General features: G+C 48.3%; 1 protein-coding gene across 6 annotated transcripts in view; it reads right to left on the bottom strand.

Annotated features, from left to right (window-relative positions):
* Positions 1–25886, bottom strand: part of eya4 (EYA transcriptional coactivator and phosphatase 4) — a 621540-nt gene that overhangs the window by 451563 nt on the left and 144091 nt on the right. Inside the window, exon 1 of one of the 6 annotated variants that reach the window (XM_072553777.1) lies at positions 8002–8165. The exons of 3 other annotated variants lie outside the window; for them this stretch is intronic. The gene's annotated coding sequence lies outside the window, so the exon portion shown is untranslated. Of the gene's footprint in view, positions 1–6097; positions 6117–7250; positions 7637–8001; positions 8166–25886 lie in introns of those variants that run through there. 2 more of the 6 variants (XM_072553778.1, XM_072553782.1) reach the window with 2 other exon arrangements.

A 25886-nucleotide genomic window follows, 5' to 3' on the forward strand; every position in this document is an offset into this window, starting at 1 on the left:
GCAACTGAAGGAGAACATTGCAGTTGCTCAAACAGAAGCACCATTCAATCAAAGATAATGAATAAATGCATGAAGAGAACATGGAGAAGAATTATTGCTCTCTTAACTAACAACTGTACTTAAATTTACAGATGAAATTTGCTTCCAATCTGTTTAAGCAACTAATCAGTGCAAAGAAACCATTCTATTTATTTGCCACTGTTTCTCCATATCCTTGCTCCCAACTTTAATTCTTCTTCACTCTGAATCAGATGTTGCAAAACTTCAGTTTTCTATTTAACCTCAAGATGAACTTCACATCCGGTAGTTAATTCACCAAAAACAGCAGACTTATCAATCTACAACATTGCCTGTCTTACCGTCTCTCTCTCTTTGGAAACCATTATCCATGATGAGATTACGTCAAACATTGGTTAGGCCACTGTTGGAATATTGTGTGCAATTCTAGTCTCTTTCTATCGGAAAGATGTTGTGAAACTTGAAAGGATTCAGAAAAGATTTACAAGGATGTTGCCAGGGTTGGAGGATTTGAGCTACAGGCAGAGGTTGAATAGGCTAGGGTTGTTTTCCCTGGAGCGTTGGAGGCTGAGGGGTGACCTTATAGAGGTTTATAAAATCATGAGGGGCATGGATAGGATAAATAGACAAAGTCTTTTCACTGGAGTGGGCGAGTCCAGAACTAGAGGGTATAGGTTTAGTGTGAGAAGGGAAAGATATGAAAGAAACCTAAGGGGCAACTTTTTCACACAGAGGGTGGTAGGTGTATGGAATGAGCTGCTCAGAGGAAATGGTGCAGGCTAGTACAATTGCAACATTTAAAAGGCATCTGGATGGGTATATGAATAGGAAGGGTTTGGAGGGATATGGACTAAGTGCTGGCAGGTGGAATAGATTGGGGTGAGATATCTGGTCGGCATGGATGAGTTGGACTGAAACTGTACATGCTGTACATCTCTATGACTCTAAGACTTGACTTGTGAAGTACTCTCATCAGATTGATGGTCAGCAGTTCATTTTTTTGAAATATGTATATTTTCATTAAGATTTTGTTTAAAATGTAATATTTTAGCAAATGTATCTTCTTCGTATGCTGTTTGTCAAAGATCTACTAGAATGAATGGGTTGATCTACAAAATAACTGTTCTCAATGTTAATGATTCATTAAGTATAAATATTTTACATATTTTATAGCATTTTAATTCAATTATTTATCAACTGGCCGAATGCTGAAGGTATTCTATGAATGGTGGAAATCTAAAATTATGGTTAGCTAATCCCAATCAATTGAATACAATTGATATCATGAACATAAACAAAGAATATTGCTCTGATGACACAAACGTTGTTGAAGAAGACAGCATTTAATAGAGCAATCTGCTTGTTGAGATACTGAACTCTAAATTTGATAAATGTGTGTAAGCATTTTCTTTTTTGATATGGAAGCTTTTATCACCTTACAGGCATCATTTTTTAAGCATGAATTGTAAACGGTGAATAAAAATACTTTGGGTTTTTTTTTCATTTGTTTACGGTATGTAGGTGTCATAGCAGGGCCAGCATTTATTGCCCATTCATAGTTGCCCAGAGGACAGTTCAGAGACAGTGACATTGCTATGAGTCTGGAGTCACATGTAGGCCAGACTAGATAAGGATGATAGACTTCCCTCCCTGATAATCCACAAGTGTGACATGGTCATCATTAGACTAGCTCTTTATTGCAGATTTTTATTGAATTCAAGTTTCACCATGTGTCACAGTGAGATTTAAACCCATGTTCCCAGAACATAATAAGCTGCAGTTTGCAATTGAATTTCACATTTCTTGAAATATGAAAAATGCTTATGTGGAAGAAACATTAACATATGCAGTGATTTATTACAAGTATTTAATATGTTGAGTTTCACTGGCAGAAGTCTACCAAATTGCACCCATAATTTAAAAAAATGAAGATAATTAATTTTGAACACATTATTTTATAATATAGGGATCAATTTGTTAATTCCCTCAATTGAAACCCAAGAATCAGGTAAATTATACAGCAGCAATTACAATATTTTCTGTAATACTGATTGTGTGTGATTTACCATTTATCGTGGTGTTTGATGGTAAAGTTTTGGAAACAGTTTTTCTAAGTAATTTCTATCAATTTCTGAAAAATTCACACTGTGGAAGAGGCACTTAAAGAAACAAAGTAGTACAGCATAGACCAGGCGCACAAATGACAATGTTACTAACATAATTCAATTTCTAAATATCTGCATTTAATAAATGCACTTAATATGTAATAAATCAACTTTATTAGATTCAAATTAGAATGCAATTTTAAAATTTGGTTACAAGAAAGAGCATTAAAATCACTTCCTTCTAATTTCTCATTTTAGGTAAATCCCAAAGGAACTGACAGACTACAAAGTCGCTCACGTAAATCAAAAACAATAAACAAAGTCACTATCCTATATTTCAAGCAACATCATTGCAAAAATTTCAAGAAATGTGATAAATAATAGTCTATGTTATGCACCATGTCCAACATATCACTTCCTCCAAATAATTCCCACCAAACAAATGAATAAAAATATGTAAATGACAAATCCAGCGAATGTTTCACAGTAAAGTTGCTTAAGGGGTGTGAAATTAACAACCTAGCTAGAACTACACATCTACAAACAGAAAATAAATTAAAACTGGAGAGATTAAAACAGCTGTGAGCTTGCTCTTACTAACTTCCAGTATACAGCATGTATCTAATTTTTAAATTTGTTCCCAGAATGGAAGCATCATTGGCAAGATTGGCATTTATTGCTCATCCCTAGCTGTGCCAAGAGGTTTATGGCGGGCTTCTATATTGATGTTTATTCCTGATGAAGGGCTTTTGCCTGAAGCGTCGATTTTGCTGCTCGTTGGATGCTGCCTGAACTGCTGTGCTCTTCCAGCACCATTAATCCAGTATTTGGTTTTCAGCAGTCATTGTTTTTACCTTCTATGTTGATGTTGTCTAGCTTGCTAAGCCTTTTCAAAGGCCAGCTGAGTTTATCACACTGAAATTAGATTAATTATACGCCAAATTGAGTAAGGATAGCAGGTTTTCTCCCTAAAAGGCAATTTAAGCTTAATTTTATTTTTTGCTGCTAAATCCTCATTGAACCTTTGTTACCTCTAGATGTGATTATTGGAGTACTCTCCTGGCTAATCTCCCATATTGTACGCTATGTAAATGTGGTCTTTTAAAACATCTGCCCATGTCCATATTTGTGCCAAAATTTACCTATCATGAGCCTCATCCCCACAATTGCTGAACTTAAATTATCTCTCCACAAACAAACCCCAATCGCGACATTCTCATCCTTAGTTTCATCCCTTCCTATTTTTATAATCCCTCCTAGCCTCTTTACCTTCTGCAATATATGTACACATCAAATTCTGGCCTCTGGAGCATCCTTGATTTTAATTGCTTCACAAACTGCAGCCATGTTTTCAGCTGCCTTGGCCCTAAGCTCTAAATCTCGCCACCTCTCTTTGCTTCTTTATTGTGCTCCCTTGAACTTTTCTGGGACAGATCAGAATTTGGCCATGCACCCTAATATAGCTTCCTTTGGTTTGGTGTCAAACCTTGCTTTATAATGCTGTCCTGAGGAGCCTTGGATGTTTTATTTCATCAAAGGTGCTATACGTATAATTTCAAGAAATTGTTATTAATGTTGTAGTATGACAGTAATGCATGTGTTTATGACAATCTAACAGTTTCTGCAAGTTTTATACTCCCAAGTTTTTAAAATATAATAGAATTCAAGCTATTTATCCAATTTTATTATGCATGATAACACACCATTTTATTATACTTCTGTTATTCTCAACTACATTAAAACATTAGTCATGCAGTAACCTTGACTACTAAAAAAAATTACAGTGTACTTTGATACATTGTAAGGAAAGTAGTTGAACACATGATTATTCTGCAACTGAAGGAGATTTTTAAAACTAAATCATTTGAACTCCATCACTCATGGAATAAGCATCATTTGAATCACTTCCTGTCTAACTTTATATATTTGTAACTTCCACTTTGTGCTGCAATATCCACAAGTCAGATAAAAGTCTCAAGATTTAATTTTTATCTGAATTATTTTATAATCTGTGGAAATATATGATTTGGTGTGAATGTAATTAATGTATGCTGATACTTTATTTTCCAGCTGTAAACTGATATAGCTCTAACCTACACTCCCATGTAAACCGACCAATGCTGTCTATTAAATAATAATAATTAAATAAAACTTGCTTCTCCTTAGTGCTTTTCACAACTACCAGACAAGGGGTGGCACGGTGGCTCAGTGCTCAAGGGTCACAGGTTCGATTCCAGCCTTTGGTAACTGTCTGTGTGGGTTTCCTCCCACAGTCCAAAGATGTGCAGGCCAGGTGAATTGGTCATGCCAAATTGCCTGTAGTGTTAGGTGCATTAGTCAGAGGGAAATGGGTTTGGGTAGGTTACTCTTCGGAGGGTAGGTGTGGACTGGTTGGGCCAAAGGGCCTGTTTCCACATTGTAGGGAATCTAATCTAAAATGGTCTCTTCCTGCACTGTTGGGATTCTATGACATCAAAGAACTTCACAACCAATTAAGCTGTTTCTTTGTGCAGTCACTGCTGTAATGTGGGAAATGAGAGAGCCTATCAGCACACAGCAAACTCCCATCATCAGCACTGTGATAGCAACTAGATAATCTGTCATTGCAAATCTTATTTCAGGCAAAAAATATTGGCCAAGTCATGGAAGATAACTGTTCCACTCTTCTTCAAAATAGTGCCATGGCAATTTTTATATTCATCTGGGCAGACATTTCTGATTGCAGTTTCAGGTCTCCCCTAAAAGTTGTCACATCCCTTAGTACTACACTGGAAAGTCAGCCTCGATAGTTGTGCTCAACCTCTGGAGTGAGTCTTGAACTTTCAAATTCAGAGGCGACTGCACTACCAATTGAGCCATGGCTGAGCCGAACTGAGTTTTTATATTCACAATTTTCAAGTGCAATTTAAATTCAAGAGATTTCTGCTTTCATTCATTAAATAGAAAATGTGTCTAAAATATCCTGCCTATAAAGTATTGACAATATTGATATTCTCATAACATTCCTCAGTCTACAATGTTCATGGAAACATTATACAGGTATCATTTTATGCACACAAGTATCACTTTATGGAAAGAGGTTAACATCTCTGTTAAAATAATAGAGAAATACAATAAGATTGCATTGCACATGTGTGCCCTCATTGGTTATATTTATCAAGCAGACAGGTCTAACATAAAATACAGAGGATGAGAAATTAAGGAGTTTTGGATAGCTGAAAGATATTAAATGATTTCTAATGTAATGTCTTTCCCCCACAATTGAAGTTGACTGGATCATTGACTGGATCCTGCTCATCTTTGTTCCCTTGTGATTCATATTTATCACACTGAGTGTGATCACTTTTATTATCAACATCCTACAAATATTAACCAGAAAATGTCGAATGAATGTACTTTTGTTTACACAGTTCTGAGAATCAGAATTAACACAGCAGCAATATTACAGAACTGGGTGAGGCCATAAAAACAGCAAATTCCTACTTCCAGTTTAACTTATTCAAGATGCCCAAAATCCATATTTTGACTTTCACCCTTTTTTGCCTGTCCTTTTTCTGAGCAACTTGAGATTTCCTCCACACACAAAAAAAGTGATCAGTGTTTGGATATCTTAGTTTTGCGGTAATCTATTTTCATCACAAAAAAAGTAATGTGACTTAATGAACAGGCATAAACTAGAAACAAAATATATTTTCTAATGGGGCCTTTTGTGCGATTCAGACGTCTTTAATAGCTCCCTTATATAGCATTGAATTATTGTACAGAGCAATATGCTGCAAATGTATATAGCACATTGATATTGATATAGTAAGATTAGGTGATAGCAAAAATATGCATGCTTTAGTTTTATTTTCCTGCTTGTCATATTTGTTTCATTTTCAATTTGGCCAAAGTATATTTTCAGAATAAATCTAATCTAAACTATTTATTTGAAATCATTTAAAAAGTGGGATAAGTGGTATATTTTGCATCACCTTATTTATTTCGACATCATGGTCAAAGAGCTGCATTATAATCACTAATCTTTAAGACCGCAAACACTTGGAGCGGGTTATCTCCGTATTACAGGACAGGATGGTCTCGATAGCTGCAGGCATGCTTTAATCTTCTTTACAAAAGAAACGATGCTTTTCTTCGAAAGACGTGAGGAACTGTTACATGTGGGTTATCGTCTGACGGAGATGCGAAATATTACTGTCCATCCATAATTTCCCGGATTATATATGATTCTCGTCGCTTATGCTGACTGCAGACATTTCGAAACTACAGAAAAACAGCTGCTGGTGTAAACGCTAGTACCGAGACACTTGCTTTTTTTTCCTCTCTCTCTCTGTTTAAAATTCATTTATCACCACCACTGTCGACTAATTGACACGCACCAGATCCGTGTGTATTGGACACACTGGGGTCTGCAATATCTGTTGCCAAAAGAACCTATTTGCTGTTGGTGATGACCACTTGTGTGATTTAAGGTGCGGTTTGTTCGGCCTATTGTACTGTGTGGACGGAAAGTGGCAAGTGCTCCTTCGGACGGCAACATGGAAATAGCAAATGGGGTGGACGGGTTAGCGAGGTAAGGAGGCACGATGCTTTTGAAACAGTGACTGCGCCCTGTATAAATCTAACTATAAAAGTCAAAGACCGTTTTCCACATTGCAGGACAATGATTGGTTTAGGCAATTCTCAAACATAAAACACATTCGACGGTTGTTGTGCGAAGGTGAAATTCTCTTTGCTTGTTAAAGACTTGGATTTAATAATAAGATCGAAGCAAGGAGTACAAAGAACCCCTAAGTCGTGCTGAATTTTTATTTGCTTTTCATGAGATGCAATTGGTGAATTTGAACCGTACCTACTTTTGCTGCTATTTTACTTTCATTCTGTGAAATAAGCTGCTGATTCCGGTCACCAACACTGACTCATACAGGAGCAATACTCAGCAGGAACCGCTGGCTAGGTTCACCAACTCACCGCATTTTGCAAGTCCAACTGCAAACTGCAAATACATGTTTTCGATTTAACCCTCTCTACTCCCAAAGGAAGCGATGAAAGGAACGCTGGTTTTCAGCTGGGAATAGTGGAAAAGTGACAAATAAAAACGGGAGAATATGGAAACAGCGTACTTACTATGTATTTTCTAAATACTGTATCACACACTTCCCCCACAGCTCGGATATTTGTTGGGTATTTTCTCATTCGACCTAGAATATAAAGTGATGCTACTATTCCTTAGACCGTGATTTCTCTTCCCCCGCCTCCCACGGGATGTAAAAGTGAAGAAACTTGACAGCTAATCTCCAAACGAGGACAACTTATTCCTTGCGAGGGTCACGAAATCGCGCTGACGGGAAAATAACTGTTAAAATACGTGTCGTTAATCTGAAATCCAACCTGGACGTTTACATAAGTATCGAATTCAAATAATGACAGCCAGGAAAGAAACCCAATGGACGGCAGCCCATTGGACTTGAGGAGTGCTACCCTACCCCGAGAAGCATGGATGTGGATGTGTGTGCTGTAAGAGTATCCCCTCTCGCTGAACGCCAGACATAAACACTAAATACACGTGCACTTCCTCAACACAATAACCGGCTTCAAACGCCGAGCAAAGGGGGAAGCCAGCTCAGCGACACAGCAGCGGCTGCACATCCAGCTGCTCTCTTGGAAACTCAGCACCGAGTTATGGAGCACCAGCTCCACGACACTGGGCTCCAGCCTCACGGTTTACTTTCCCCAAGACCACGACTCCGTTTTGGATCGGGCTTTCGCTGGTTCTTTGACAGCTCCGAGATTCCCAGCCCGGTGTACGAACGGTTAACCATGCGCGGTACTGCCCGCGGGGCCACTGCCCACAAATAACACAGACAGCAAGACTTACTTTCTCAATAAAATTCCACTTTCTTCCACTCAAATTCTCTTCCTGGGAATAGTTGATGGCTCCGGTCTTCTTGCAAGCGGAGACGGAGGGGGCGGGGAAGGAAAATGGGGGACTGTTTGTGTTTTGCTTCCTCGGTCTGTCTCCAGCACTGAACAAATGTGAGAGGCAGACAGTCCGAGTGTATCACTGATCCTGGGCTCACACTCAATCCCAGTGTATCACTGACACTGGGCTCACACTCAGTCCCATTGTATCACTGATCCTAGGCTCACACTCAGTCCCAGTGTATCACTGACTCTGGTCTCACACTCAGTCCCAGTGGATCACTGACTCCAGTCTCACACTCAGTCCCAGTGTATCACTGACTCCAGTCTCACACTCAGTCCCAGTGAATCACTGACCACGGGCTCACACTCAATCCCAGTGTATCATGGACACCGGGCTCACACTCAGTCCCAGTGTATCATTGACTCCGGCACTCACACTCAGTCCCAGTCTATCACTGACTCCGGGCTCACACTCAGTCCAAGTCAATCGCATACCCCCGGCTCACACTCAGTCCCAGTGTATCACTGACTCCGGGTACACACTCAGTCCCAGTGTATCACTGATCCCAGGTTCACATTCAGTCCGTGTCCCACTGACTCCGGGCTAACGCTCAGTCCCAGTGTATCACTGACCCTGAGCTCACACTCAGTCCCAGTGTATCACTGATCCCAGGTTCACACTCAGTCCCAGTGTATCACTGCCTCCGGGTTCACACTCAGTCACAGTGAATCACTGACCACGGACTCACACTCAATCCCACTGTATCGCTGACTCCGGGTTCACACTCAGTCCCAGTGAAACACTGACCACGGACTCACACTCAGTCCAAGTGAATCGCATACCCCCGACTGACACTCAGTCCCAGTGTATCACTGACTCCGGGCTCACACTCAGTACCAGTGAATCACTAACCACGGACTCACAGTCAATCTCAGTGTATCACGGACTCCGTGTTCACACTCAATCCCAGTGTATCACTGATCCCAGGCTCACATTCGGTCCCAGTGTATCACTGACTCCGGGCTCATGCTCAGTCCCAGTGATTCACATACCCCCGGATCACACTCAGTCCCAGTGTATCACTGACTCCGGTCAAACACTCAGTCTCAGTGTATCACTTATTCCGGTCTCAAACATAGTCCCAGTGAATCACTGACCACTGTCTCACACTCAATCCCAGTGTATCACTGACTCCGGGCTCACACTCAGTCCCAGTGTATCACTGACTCCGGGCTCACACTCAGTCCCAGTGTATCACTGACTCCGGGCTCACACTCTGTCCCAGTGAATCACTGACCACGGACTCACACTCAATCCCAGTGTAGCACTGACTCTGGGCTCACACTCAGTCTCAGTGTATCACTGACTCCGGGCTCACACTCAGTCCCAGTGTATCACTGACTCCAGACTCACACACAATACCAGTGTATTAATGAAACCAGGCTCACACTCAGTCCCAGTTTATAACTCACTCCGGGCTCACGTTCAGTCCCAGGGTATCACTGACCCTGATCTCACACTCTGTCCCAGTGTCTCACTGAGTCCGGGCTCACACTCAGTCCCATTGGATCACAGATCCCAGGCTCACATTCTGTCCCAGTGAATCACATACCCACGGATCACACTCAGTCCCAGGGTATCACTGACTCCGGTCTCACACTTAATCCCAGTGTATCACGGACTGCAGGCTCACACTCAGTCCCATTGTATCACTGATCCCAGGCCAACACTCAGACCCAGTGTATCACTGACTCCGGGTTCACACTCAGTCCCAGTGTATCACTAACTCCGGGCTCACGAATTGTCCCAGTGTATCACTGAGACTGTGCTCACACTCAGTCCCAGTGTGTCATTGATCGCAGACTCACACTCAGTCCCAGTTTATCAATAACTCCGGGCTCACGCTCAATCTCAGTGTATCACCGACTCCGGGCTCACACTCAGTCCCAGTCAACCTCTGACTCCGGGCTCAGACTCAGTCCCAGTGTATCACTGACTCGGGGCTCACACTCAGTCCCATTGTATCACTGATCCCAGGCTCACATTCAGTCCCAGTGTATCACTGACTCCGGGCTCACACTCAGTCCCAGTGAATCGCATAACCCTGGCTCACGCTCAGTCCCAGTGAATCGCATAACCCTGGCTCACACTCAGATCCAGGATATCAATGACTCTGGGCTCACACTCACTCCCAGTGAATAACTGACCACGGACTCACACTCAATCCCAGTGTATTGCTGACTCCGGGCTCACACTCAGTCCCAGTGTATCACTAACTCCGGGCTCACGAATTGTCCCAGTGTATCACTGAGACTGTGCTCACACTCAGTCCCATTGTATCACTGATCCCAGGCTCACATTCAGTCCCAGTGTATCACTGACTCCGGGCTCACACTCAGTCCCAGTGTATCATTGACTCTGGGCTCACGCTCAGTCCCAGTGAATCGCATAACCCTGGCTCACACTCAGATCCAGGATATCAATGACTCTGGGCTCACACTCACTCCCAGTGAATAACTGACCACAGAGTCACACTCAATCCCAGTGTATCACTGACTCCAGGCTCACACACCATCCCAGTGTATTACTGATCCCAGGCTCACACTCAGTCTCAGTGTATCACAGATTCTGGGCTCACGCTCAGTCCCAGTCTATCACTGACTCCAGTCTCACACTCAGTCCTAGTGTATCACTGACCCTGAGCTCACAATCTGTTCCAGTGTAGCACAGACACCCAGCTCACACTCAGTCCCTGTGTATCACTGATCCGAGGTTAACACTCAGTTTATCACTGACTCCGGGCTCACACTCAGTCCCATTGTATCACTGATGCCAGGCTCACATTCAGTCCCAGTGTATCACTGACTCCGGGCTCACACTCAGTCCCATTGTATCACTGATCCCAGGCCCACATTCAGTCCCAGGGTATCACTGACTCTGGGCTCATACTCAGTCCCAGTGTATCACTGACTCTGGGCTCACGCTCAATCCCAGTGACTCACATAACCCTGAGCTCACACTCAGTCCCAGTGTATCACTGATCCCAGGTTCACACTCAGTCCCAGTGTATCACTGCCTCCGGGTTCACACTCAGTCACAGTGAATCACTGACCACGGACTCACACTCAATCCCACTGTATCGCTGACTCCGGGTTCACACTCAGTCCCAGTGAAACACTGACCACGGACTCACACTCAGTCCAAGTGAATCGCATACCCCCGACTGACACTCAGTCCCAGTGTATCACTGACTCCGGGCTCACACTCAGTACCAGTGAATCACTAACCACGGACTCACAGTCAATCTCAGTGTATCACGGACTCCGTGTTCACACTCAATCCCAGTGTATCACTGATCCCAGGCTCACATTCGGTCCCAGTGTATCACTGACTCCGGGCTCATGCTCAGTCCCAGTGATTCACATACCCCCGGATCACACTCAGTCCCAGTGTATCACTGACTCCGGTCAAACACTCAGTCTCAGTGTATCACTTATTCCGGTCTCAAACATAGTCCCAGTGAATCACTGACCACTGTCTCACACTCAATCCCAGTGTATCACTGACTCCGGGCTCACACTCAGTCCCAGTGTATCACTGACTCCGGGCTCACACTCTGTCCCAGTGAATCACTGACCACGGACTCACACTCAATCCCAGTGTAGCACTGACTCTGGGCTCACACTCAGTCTCAGTGTATCACTGACTCCGGGCTCACACTCAGTCCCAGTGTATCACTGACTCCAGACTCACACACAATACCAGTGTATTAATGAAACCAGGCTCACACTCAGTCCCAGTTTATAACTCACTCCGGGCTCACGTTCAGTCCCAGGGTATCACTGACCCTGATCTCACACTCTGTCCCAGTGTCTCACTGAGTCCGGGCTCACACTCAGTCCCATTGGATCACAGATCCCAGGCTCACATTCTGTCCCAGTGAAGCACATACCCACGGATCACACTCAGACCCAGTGTATCACTGACTCCGGGTTCACACTCAGTCCCAGTGTATCACTAACTCCGGGCTCACGAATTGTCCCAGTGTATCACTGAGACTGTGCTCACACTCAGTCCCAGTGTGTCATTGATCGCAGACTCACACTCAGTCCCAGTTTATCAATAACTCCGGGCTCACGCTCAATCTCAGTGTATCACCGACTCCGGGCTCACACTCAGTCCCAGTCAACCTCTGACTCCGGGCTCAGACTCAGTCCCAGTGTATCACTGACTCGGGGCTCACACTCAGTCCCATTGTATCACTGATCCCAGGCTCACATTCAGTCCCAGTGTATCACTGACTCCGGGCTCACACTCAGTCCCAGTGAATCGCATAACCCTGGCTCACGCTCAGTCCCAGTGAATCGCATAACCCTGGCTCACGCTCAGTCCCAGTGAATCGCATAACCCTGGCTCACACTCAGATCCAGGATATCAATGACTCTGGGCTCACACTCACTCCCAGTGAATAACTGACCACGGACTCACACTCAATCCCAGTGTATTGCTGACTCCGGGCTGACACTCAGTCCCAGTGTATCACTAACTCCGGGCTCACGAATTGTCCCAGTGTATCACTGACTCGGGGCTCACACTCAGTCCCATCGTATCACTGATCCCAGGCTCACATTCAGTCCCAGTGTATCACTGACTCCGGGCTCACGCTCAGTCCCAGTGTATCACTGACTCTGGGCTCACGCTCAGTCCCAGTGAATCGCATAACCCTGGCTCACACTCAGATCCAGGATATCAATGACTCTGGGCTCACACTCACTCCCAGTGAATAACTGACCACAGACTCACACTCAATCCCAGTGTATCACTGACTCCAGGCTCACACACCATCCCAGTGTATTACTGATCCCAGGCTCACACTCAGTCTCAGTGTATCACAGATTCTGGGCTCACGCTCAGTCCCAGTCTATCACTGACTCCAGTCTCACACTCAGTCCTAGTGTATCACTGACCCTGAGCTCACAATCTGTTCCAGTGTAGCACAGACACCCAGCTCACACTCAGTCCCTGTGTATCACTGATCCGAGGTTAACACTCAGTTTATCACTGACTCCGGGCTCACACTCAGTCCCATTGTATCACTGATGCCAGGCTCACATTCAGTCCCAGTGTATCACTGACTCCGGGCTCACACTCAGTCCCATTGTATCACTGATCCCAGGCCCACATTCAGTCCCAGGGTATCACTGACTCTGGGCTCATACTCAGTCCCAGTGTATCACTGACTCTGGGCTCACGCTCAATCCCAGTGACTCACATAACCCTGGCTCACACTCAGACCCAGTGTATCACTGACTCCGGGTTCACACTCAGTCCCAGTGAATCACTGACCACGGACTCACATTCAGTCCCATTGTATCACTGATCCCAGGCCCACATTCAGTCCCAGTGTATCACTGACTCTGCGCTCACACTGAGTCCCAGTGAATCACTGACCACGGACTCACACTCAATCCCACTGTAGCACTGACTGTGGGCTCACACTCAGGCTCAGTGTATCACTGACTCCGGGCTCATACTCAGTCCCATTGTATCACTGATCCCAGGCCCACATTCATCCCAGGGTATCACTGACTCCGGGCTCATACTCAGTCCCAGTGAATCATTGACTCTGGGCTCACGCTCAATCCCAGTGAATCACATAACCCTGGCTCACACTCAGACCCAGTGTATCACTGACTCCGGGTTCACACTCAGTCCCAGTGAATCAATGACCACGGACGCACACTCAAACCCCGTGTATCACTGACTCCGAGTTCACACTCAGTCCCAGTGTATCACTGACTCCGGGCTCACACTCAGTCCAAGTGAATTGCATACCCTAGACTGACACTCAGTCCCAGCGTATCACGGATTCCGGGCTCAGGCTCAGTCCCAGTGTATCACTGACCACGGACTCACACTCAATCCCACTATCGCTGACTCCAGGCTCACACTCAGTCCCAGTGTATCACTAACTCCGGGCTCGCAAATTGTCCCAGTGTATCACTGAGACTGGGCTCACACTCAGTCCCAGTGTGTCATTGATCGCAGACTCACACTCAGTCCCAGTTTATCAATAACTCCGGGCTCACACTCACTCCCAGTGTATCACTGACTCCGGGCTCACACTCAGTCCCAGTGTATCACTGACTCCGGGCTCACAATCAGACCGAGTGTATCACTGACTCTGGGCTCATGCTCAGGCCCAGTGAATCACATACCCTCGGCTCAAACTCAGTCCCAGTGTATCACTAACTCCGGGCTTGCAAATTGTCCCAGTGTATCACTGAGACTGGGCTCACACTCAATCCCAGTGTGTCATTGATCGCAGACTCACACTCAGTCCCAGTTTATCAATAACTCCGGGCTCACACTCAGTCCCAGTGTATCACCAGCTCCGGGCTTGCAAATTGTCCCAGTGTATCACTGATCCCAGGCTCACATTCTGTCCCAGTGAATCACATACCCACGGATCACACTCAGTCCCAGTGTATCACTGACTCCAGTCTCACACTTCATCCCAGTGTATCACGGAGTGCAGGCTCACACTCAGTCCCATTGTATCACTGATCCCAGGCCCACGTTCAGTCCCAGGGTATCATTGACTCCGGGCTCATACTCAGTCCCAGTGAATCATTGACTCTGGGCTCACGCTCAATCCCAGTGAATCACATAACCCTGGCTCACACTCAGACCCAGTGTATCACTGACTCCGGGTTCATACTCAGTCCCAGTGAATCAATGACCACGGACGCACACTCAAACCCCGTGTATCACTGACTCTGGGCTCACACTCAGACCCAGTGAATCACTGACGACGGACTCACACTCAATCCCAGTGTATCACGGACATCAGGCTCACACTCAGTCTCAGTCTATCTCTGACTCCGGGCTCGCACTCAGTCCAAGTGAATTGCATACCCTGGACTGACACTCAGTCCCAGCATATCACGGACTCCGGGCTCAGGCTCAGTCCCAGTGTATCACTGACCACGGTCTCACACTCAGTCCCAGTGAATCACTGACCACGGACTCACACTCAATCCCACTCTATCGCTGACTCCGGGCTCACGCTCAGTCCCAGTGTATCACTGATTCCAGTCTCACACTCAGTCCCAGTAGTATTACTGATCCCAGGGTCACACTCAGTCCCATTTTATCCCTGACTCCGGGCTCACACTCAGTCCCAGTGTATCACTGACTCCGGTCTCACACTCAGTCCCAGTGTATCACTGACTCCGGGCTCACACTCAGACCGAGTGTATCACTGACTCTGGGCTCATGCTCAGGACCAGTGAATCACATACCCCCGGCTCACACTCAGTCCCAGTGTATCACTGACTCCGGGTTCACACTGAGTCCCAGTGAATCACTGACCACGGACTCACACTCAATCCCAGTGTATTGCTGACTCCGGGCTCACACTCAGTCCCAGTGTATCACTAACTCCGGGCTCGCGAATTGTCCCAGTGTATCACTGAGACTGGGCTCACACTCAATCCCAGTGTGTCATTGATCGCAGACTCACACTCAGTCCCAGTTTATCAATAATTCCGGGCTCAGACTCAGTCCCAGTCAAACTCTGACTCCGGGCTCAGACTCAGTCCCAGTGTATCACTGACTCGGGGCTCACACTCACTCCCATCGTATCACTGATCCCCGGCTCACATTCAGTCCCAGTGTATCACTGACTCCGGGCTCACGCTCAGTCCCAGTGTATCACTGACTCTGGGCTCACGCTCAGTCCCAGTGAATCGCATAACCCTGGCTCACACTCAGATCCAGGATATCAATGACTCTGGGCTCACACTCACTCCCAGTGAATAACTGACCACAGACTCACACTCAATCCCAGTGTATCACTGACTCCAGGCTCACACACCATCCCAGTGTATTACTGATCCCAGGCTCACACTCAGTCTCAGTGTATCACAGATTCTGGGCTCACGCTCAGTCCCAGTCTATCACTGACTCCAGTCTCACACTCAGTCCTAGTGTATCACTGACCCTGAGCTCACAATCTGTTCCAGTGTAGCACAGACACCCAGCTCACACTCAGTCCCTGTGTATCACTGATCCGAGGTTAACACTCAGTTTATCACTGACTCCGGGCTCACACTCAGTCCCATTGTATCACTGATGCCAGGCTCACATTCAGTCCCAGTGTATCACTGACTCCGGGCTCACACTCAGTCCCATTGTATCACTGATCCCAGGCCCACATTCAGTCCCAGGGTATCACTGACTCTGGGCTCATACTCAGTCCCAGTGTATCACTGACTCTGGGCTCACGCTCAATCCCAGTGACTCACATAACCCTGGCTCACACTCAGACCCAGTGTATCACTGACTCCGGGTTCACACTCAGTCCCAGTGAATCACTGACCACGGACTCACATTCAGTCCCATTGTATCACTGATCCCAGGCCCACATTCAGTCCCAGTGTATCACTGACTCCGCGCTCACACTGAGTCCCAGTGAATCACTGACCACGGACTCACACTCAATCCCACTGTAGCACTGACTGTGGGCTCACACTCAGGCTCAGTGTATCACTGACTCCGGGCTCATACTCAGTCCCATTGTATCACTGATCCCAGGCCCACATTCATCCCAGGGTATCACTGACTCCGGGCTCATACTCAGTCCCAGTGAATCATTGACTCTGGGCTCACGCTCAATCCCAGTGAATCACATAAAACTGGCTCACACTCAGACCCAGTGTATCACTGACTCCGGGTTCACACTCAGTCCCAGTGAATCAATGACCACGGACGCACACTCAAACCCCGTGTATCACTGACTCCGGGCTCACACTCAGTCCCAGTGAATCACTGACGACGGACTCACACTCAATCCCAGTGTATCACGGACACCAGGCTCACACTCAGTCTCAGTCTATCTCTGACTCCGAGTTCACACTCAGTCCCAGTGTATCACTGACTCCGGGCTCACACTCAGTCCAAGTGAATTGCATACCCTAGACTGACACTCAGTCCCAGCGTATCATGGATTCCGGGCTCAGGCTCAGTCCCAGTGTATCACTGACCACGGACTCACACTCAATCCCACTATCGCTGACTCCAGGCTCACACTCAGTCCCAGTATATCACTAACTCCGGGCTCGCAAATTGTCCCAGTGTATCACTGAGACTGGGCTCACACTCAGTCCCAGTGTGTCATTGATCGCAGATTTACACTCAGTCCCATTTTATCAATAACTCCGGGCTCACACTCACTCCCAGTGTATCACTGACTCCGGGCTCACACTCAGTCCCAGTGTATCACTGACTCCGGTCTCACACTCAGTCCCAGTGTATCACTGACTCCGGGCTCACAATCAGACCGAGTGTATCACTGACTCTGGGCTCAGGCTCAGGCCTAGTGAATCACATACCCCCGGCTCAAACTCAGTCCCAGTGTATCACTAACTCCGGGCTTGCAAATTGTCCCAGTGTATCACTGAGACTGGGCTCACACTCAATCCCAGTGTGTCATTGATCGCAGACTCACACTCAGTCCCAGTTTATCAATAACTCCGGGCTCACACTCAGTCCCAGTGTATCACTAACTCCGGGCTTGCAAATTGTCCCAGTGTATCACTGATCCCAGGCTCACATTCTGTCCCAGTGAATCACATACCCACGGATCACACTCAGTCCCAGTGTATCACTGACTCCAGTCTCACACTTCATCCCAGTGTATCACGGAGTGCAGGCTCACACTCAGTCCCATTGTATCACTGATCCCAGGCCCACGTTCAGTCCCAGGGTATCACTGACTCCGGGCTCATACTCAGTCCCAGTGAATCATTGACTCTGGGCTCACGCTCAATCCCAGTGAATCACATAACCCTGGCTCACACTCAGACCCAGTGTATCACTGACTCCGGGTTCATACTCAGTCCCAGTGAATCAATGACCACGGACGCACACTCAAACCCCGTGTATCACTGACTCTGGGCTCACACTCAGACCCAGTGAATCACTGACGACGGACTCACACTCAATCCCAGTGTATCACGGACATCAGGCTCACACTCAGTCTCAGTCTATCTCTGACTCCGGGCTCGCACTCAGTCCAAGTGAATTGCATACCCTGGACTGACACTCAGTCCCAGCGTATCACGGACTCCGGGCTCAGGCTCAGTCCCAGTGTATCACTGACCACGGTCTCACACTCAGTCCCAGTGAATCACTGACCACGGACTCACACTCAATCCCACTCTATCGCTGACTCCGGGCTCACGCTCAGTCCCAGTGTATCACTGATTCCAGTCTCACACTCAGTCCCAGTAGTATTACTGATCCCAGGGTCACACTCAGTCCCATTTTATCCCTGACTCCGGGCTCACACTCAGTCCCAGTGTATCACTGACTCCGGTCTCACACTCAGTCCCAGTGTATCACTGACTCCGGGCTCACACTCAGACCGAGTGTATCACTGACTCTGGGCTCATGCTCAGGCCCAGTGAATCACATACCCCCGGCTCACACTCAGTCCCAGTGTATCACTGACTCCGGGTTCACACTGAGTCCCAGTGAATCACTGACCACGGACTCACACTCAATCCCAGTGTATTGCTGACTCCGGGCTCACACTCAGTCCCAGTGTATCACTAACTCCGGGCTCGCGAATTGTCCCAGTGTATCACTGAGTCTGGGCTCACACTCAATCCCAGTGTGTCATTGATCGCAGACTCACACTCAGTCCCAGTTTATCAATAATTCCGGGCTCAGACTCAGTCCCAGTCAACCTCTGACTCCGGGCTCAGACTCAGTCCCAGTGTATCACTGACTCGGGGCTCACACTCAGTCCCATTGTATCACTGATCCCAGGCTCACATTCAGTCCCAGTGTATCACTGACTCCGGGCTCACGCTCAGTCCCAGTGTATCACTGACTCTGGGCTCACGCTCAGTCCCAGTGAATCGCATAACCCTGGCTCACACTCAGATCCAGGATATCAATGACTCTGGGCTCACGCTCACTCCCAGTGAATAACTGACCACAGACTCACACTCAATCCCAGTGTATCACTGACTCCAGGCTCACACACCATCCCAGTGTATTACTGATCCCAGGCTCACACTCAGTCTCAGTGTATCACAGATTCTGGGCTCACGCTCAGTCCCAGTGTATCACTGACTCCAGTCTCACACTCAGTCCTAGTGTATCACTGACCCTGAGCTCACAATCTGTCCCAGTGTATCACAGACACCCAGCTCACACTCAGTCCCTGTGTATCACTGATCCGAGGTTAACACTCAGTTTATCACTGACTCCGGGCTCACACTCAGTCCCATTGTATCACTGATCCCAGGCTCACATTCAGTCCCAGTGTATCACTGACTCCGGGCTCACACTCAGTCCCATTGTATCACTGATCCCAGGCCCACATTCAGTCCCAGGGTATCACTGACTCTGGGCTCAGACTCAGTCCCAGTGTATCACTGACTCTGGGCTCACACTCAATCCCAGTCACTCACATAACCCTGGCTCACACTCAGACCCAGTGTATCACTGACTCCGGGTTCACACTCAGTCCCAGTGAATCACTGACCACGGACTCACATTCAGTCCCATTGTATCACTGATCCCAGGCCCACATTCAGTCCCAGTGTATCACTGACTCCGCGCTCACACTGAGTCCCAGTGAATCACTGACCACGGACTCACACTCAATCCCACTGTAGCACTGACTGTGGGCTCACACTCAGGCTCAGTGTATCACTGACTCTGGGATCATACTCAGTCCCATTGTATCACTGATCCCAGGTCCACATTCATCCCAGGGTATCACTGACTCCGGGCTCATACTCAGTCCCAGTGAATCATTGACTCTGGGCTCACGCTCAATCCCAGTGAATCACATAACCCTGGCTCACACTCAGACCCAGTGTATCACTGACTCCGGGTTCACACTCAGTCCCAGTGAATCAATGACCACGGACGCACACTCAAACCCCGTGTATCACTGACTCCGGGCTCACACTCAGTCCCAATGAATCACTGACGACGGACTCACACTCAATCCCAGTGTATCACGGACACCAGGCTCACACTCAGTCTCAGTCTATCTCTGACTCCGAGCTCACACTCAGTCCCAGTGTATCACTGACTCCGGGCTCACACTCAGTCCAAGTGAATTGCATACCCTGGACTGACACTCAGTCCCAGCGTATCACGGATTCCGGGCTCAGGCTCAGTCCCAGTGTATCACTGACCAGGGACTCACACTCAATCCCACTGTATCGCTGACTCCAGGCTCACACTCAGTCCCAGTGTATCACTAACTCCGGGCTCGCAAATTGTCCCAGTGTATCACTGAGACTGGGCTCACACTCAATCCCAGTGTATCACTGACACTGGGCTCACACTCCGTCCCATTGTATCACTGATCCTAGGCTCACACTCAGTCCCAGTGTATCACTGACTCTGGTCTCACACTCAGTCCCAGTGTATCACCTACTCCGGTCTCACACTCAGTCCCAGTGAATCACTGACCACGGGCTCACACTCAATCCCAGTGTATCACGGACGCCGGGCTCACACTCAGTCCCAGTCTATCACTGACTCCGGGCTCACACTCAGTCCAAGTGAATCGCATACCCCCGGCTCACACTCAGTCCCAGTCTATCACTGACTCCGGGCTCACACTCAGTCCAAGTGAATCGCATACCCCCGGATCACACTCAGTCCCAGGGTATCACTGACTCCGGTCTCACACTTAATCCCAGTGTATCACGGACTGCAGGCTCACACTCAGTCCCATTGTATCACTGATCCCAGGCCCACACTCAGACCCAGTGTATCACTGACTCCGGGCTCACACTCAGTCCAAGTGAATTGCATACCCTGGACTGACACTCAGTCCCAGCGTATCACGGACTCCGGGCTCAGGCTCAGTCCCAGTGTATCACTGACCACGGTCTCACACTCAGTCCCAGTGAATCACTGACCACGGACTCACACTCAATCCCATTGTATCGCTGATTCCGGGCTCACGCTCATTCCCAGTGTATCACTGATTCCAGTCTCACACTCAGTCCCAGTAGTATTACTGATCCCAGCGTCACACTCAGTCCCATTTTATCACTGACTCCGGGCTCACACTCAGTCCCAGTGTATCACTGACTCTGGGCTCACACTCAGTCCCAGTCAACCTCTGACTCCGGGCTCAGACTCAGTCCCAGTGTATCACTGACTCGGGGCTCACACTCAGTCCCATTGTATCACTGATCCCAGGCTCACATTCAGTCCCAGTTTGTCACTGACTCCGGGCTCACACTCAGTCCCAGTGTATCACTGACTCTGGGCTCACGCTCAGTCCCAGTGAATCGCATAACCCTGGCTCACACTCAGATCCAGGATATCAATGACTCTGGGCTCACACTCACTCCCAGTGAATAACTGACCACGGACTCACACTCAATCCCAGTGTATTGCTGACTCCGGGCTCACACTCAGTCCCAGTGTATCACTAACTCCGGGCTCACGAATTGTCCCAGTGTATCACTGAGACTGTGCTCACACTCAGTCCCAGTGTGTCATTGATCGCAGACTCACACTCAGTCCCAGTTTATCAATAACTCCGGGCTCACGCTCAATCTCAGTGTATCACCGACTCCGGGCTCACACTCAGTCCCAGTCAACCTCTGACTCCGGGCTCAGACTCAGTCCCAGTGTATCACTGACTCGGGGCTCACACTCAGTCCCATTGTATCACTGAACCCAGGCTCACATTCAGTCCCAGTGTATCACTGACTCCGGGCTCACACTCAGTCCCAGTCTATCACTGACTCTGGGCTCACGCTCAGTCCCAGTGAATCGCATAACCCTGGCTCACACTCAGATCCAGGATATCAATGACTCTGGGCTCACACTCACTCCCAGTTAATAACTGATCACGGACTCACACTCAATCCCAGTGTATTGCTGACTCCGGGCTCACACTCAGTCCCAGTGTATCACTAACTCCGGGCTCACGAATTGTCCCAGTGTATCACTGAGACTGTGCTCACACTCAGTCCCAGTGTGTCATTGATCGCAGACTCACACTCAGTCCCAGTTTATCAATAACTCCGGGCTCACGCTCAATCTCAGTGTATCACCGACTCCGGGCTCACACTCAGTTCCAGTCAACCTCTGACTCCGGGCTCAGACTCAGTCCGAGTGTATCACTAACTCTGGGCTCACACTCAGTCCCATTGTATCACTGATCCCAGGCTCACATTCAGTCCCAGTGTATCACTGACTCCAGGCTCACACTCAGTCCCAGTGAATCGCATAACTCTGGCTCACGCTCAGTCCCAGTGAATCGCATAACCCTGGCTCACACTCAGATCCAGGATATCAATGACTCTGGGCTCACACTCACTCCCAGTGAATAACTGACCACGGACTCACACTCAATCCCAGTGTATTGCTGACTCCGGGCTCACACTCAGTCCCAGTGTATCACTAACTCTGGCCTCACGAATTGTCCCAGTGTATCACTGAGACTGTGCTCACACTCAGTCCCAGTGTGTCATTGATCGCAGACGCACACTCAGTCCCAGTTTATCAATAACTCCGGGCTCACTCTCAATCTCAGTGTATCACCGACTCCGGGCTCAGACTCAGTCCCAGTGTATCACTGACTTGGGGCTCACACGCAGTCCCATTGTATCACTGATCCCAGGCTCACATTCAGAACCAGTGTATCACTGACTCCAGGCTCACACTCAGTCCCAGTGTATCACTGATCCCAGACTCACACTCAATCCCAGTGTATCACTGACTCCGGGCTCACACTCAGTCCCAGTGTATCACTGACTCCGGGCTCACACTCAGTCCCAGTGTATCACTGACTCTGGGCTCACGCTCAGTCCCAGTGAATCGCATAACCCTGGCTCACACTCAGATCCAGGATATCAATGACTCTGGGCCCACACTCACTCCCAGTGAATAACTGACCACAGACTCACACTCACTCCCAGTGAATAACTGACCACGGACTCACATTCAGTCCCATTGTATCACTGATCCCAGGCTCACACTCAGTCTCAGTGTATCACAGATTCTGGGCTCACGCTCAGTCCCAGTGTATCACTGACTCCAGTCTCACACTCAGTCCTAGTGTATCACTGACCCTGAGCTCACAATCTGTCCCAGTGTATCACAGACACCCAGCTCACACTCAGTCCCTGTGTATCACTGATCCGAGGTTAACACTCAGTTTATCACTGACTCCGGGCTCACACTCAGTCCCATTGTATCACTGATCCCAGGCTCACATTCAGTCCCAGTGTATCACTGACTCCGGGCTCACACTCAGTCCCATTGTATCACTGATCCCAGGCCCACATTCAGTCCCAGGGTATCACTGACTCTGGGCTCAGACTCAGTCCCAGTGTATCACTGACTCTGGGCTCACACTCAATCCCAGTCACTCACATAACCCTGGCTCACACTCAGACCCAGTGTATCACTGACTCCGGGTTCACACTCAGTCCCAGTGAATCACTGACCACGGACTCACATTCAGTCCCATTGTATCACTGATCCCAGGCCCACATTCAGTCCCAGTGTATCACTGACTCCGCGATCACACTGAGTCCCAGTGAATCACTGACCACGGACTCACACTCAATCCCACTGTAGCACTGACTGTGGGCTCACACTCAGGCTCAGTGTATCACTGACTCTGGGATCATACTCAGTCCCATTGTATCACTGATCCCAGGTCCACATTCATCCCAGGGTATCACTGACTCCGGGCTCATACTCAGTCCCAGTGAATCATTGACTCTGGGCTCACGCTCAATCCCAGTGAATCACATAACCCTGGCTCACACTCAGACCCAGTGTATCACTGACGACGGACTCACACTCAATCCCAGTGTATCACGGACACCAGGCTCACACTCAGTCTCAGTCTATCTCTGACTCCGAGTTCACACTCAGTCCCAGTGTATCACTGACTCCGGGCTCACACTCAGTCCAAGTAAATTGCATACCCTGGACTGACACTCAGTCCCAGCGTATCACGGATTCCGGGCTCAGGCTCAGTCCCAGTGTATCACTCACCAGGGACTCACACTCAATCCCACTATATCGCTGACTCCAGGCTCACACTCAGTCCCAGTGTATCACTAACTCCGGGCTCGCAAATTGTCCCAGTGTATCACTGAGACTGGGCTCACACTCAATCCCAGTGTATCACTGACACTGGGCTCACACTCCGTCCCATTGTATCACTGATCCTAGGCTCACACTCAGTCCCAGTGTATCACTGACTCTGGTCTCACACTCAGTCCCAGTGTATCACCTACTCCGGTCTCACACTCAGTCCCAGTGAATCACTGACCACGGGCTCACACTCAATCCCAGTGTATCACGGACGCCGGGCTCACACTCAGTCCCAGTCTATCACTGACTCCGGGCTCACACTCAGTCCAAGTGAATCGCATACCCCCGGCTCACACTCAGTCCCAGTCTATCACTGACTCCGGGCTCACACTCAGTCCAAGTGAATCGCATACCCCCGGATCACACTCAGTCCCAGGGTATCACTGACTCCGGTCTCACACTTAATCCCAGTGTATCACGGACTGCAGGCTCACACTCAGTCCCATTGTATCACTGATCCCAGGCCCACACTCAGACCCAGTGTATCACTGACTCCGGGCTCACACTCAGTCCAAGTGAATTGCATACCCTGGACTGACACTCAGTCCCAGCGTATCACGGACTCCGGGCTCAGGCTCAGTCCCAGTGTATCACTGACCACGGTCTCACACTCAGTCCCAGTGAATCACTGACCACGGACTCACACTCAATCCCATTGTATCGCTGATTCCGGGCTCACGCTCATTCCCAGTGTATCACTGATTCCAGTCTCACACTCAGTCCCAGTAGTATTACTGATCCCAGCGTCACACTCAGTCCCATTTTATCACTGACTCCGGGCTCACACTCAGTCCCAGTGTATCACTGACTCTGGGCTCACACTCAGTCCCAGTCAACCTCTGACTCCGGGCTCAGACTCAGTCCCAGTGTATCACTGACTCGGGGCTCACACTCAGTCCCATTGTATCACTGATCCCAGGCTCACATTCAGTCCCAGTTTGTCACTGACTCCGGGCTCACGCTCAGTCCCAGTGAATCGCATAACCCTGGCTCACACTCAGATCCAGGATATCAATGACTCTGGGCTCACACTCACTCCCAGTGAATAACTGACCACGGACTCACACTCAATCCCAGTGTATTGCTGACTCCGGGCTCACACTCAGTCCCAGTGTATCACTAACTCCGGGCTCACGAATTGTCCCAGTGTATCACTGAGACTGTGCTCACACTCAGTCCCAGTGTGTCATTGATCGCAGACTCACACTCAGTCCCAGTTTATCAATAACTCCGGGCTCACGCTCAATCTCAGTGTATCACCGACTCCGGGCTCACACTCAGTCCCAGTCAACCTCTGACTCCGGGCTCAGACTCAGTCCCAGTGTATCACTGACTCGGGGCTCACACTCAGTCCCATTGTATCACTGATCCCAGGCTCACATTCAGTCCCAGTGTATCACTGACTCCGGGCTCACACTCAGTCCCAGTCTATCACTGACTCTGGGCTCACGCTCAGTCCCAGTGAATCGCATAACCCTGGCTCACACTCAGATCCAGGATATCAATGACTCTGGGCTCACACTCACTCCCAGTTAATAACTGATCACGGACTCACACTCAATCCCAGTGTATTGCTGACTCCGGGCTCACACTCAGTCCCAGTGTATCACTAACTCCGGGCTCACGAATTGACCCAGTGTATCACTGAGACTGTGCTCACACTCAGT

The sequence above is a fragment of the Chiloscyllium punctatum genome, chromosome 3, assembly GCF_047496795.1.
Source record: "Chiloscyllium punctatum isolate Juve2018m chromosome 3, sChiPun1.3, whole genome shotgun sequence".
Lineage (NCBI taxonomy): Eukaryota > Metazoa > Chordata > Chondrichthyes > Orectolobiformes > Hemiscylliidae > Chiloscyllium > Chiloscyllium punctatum.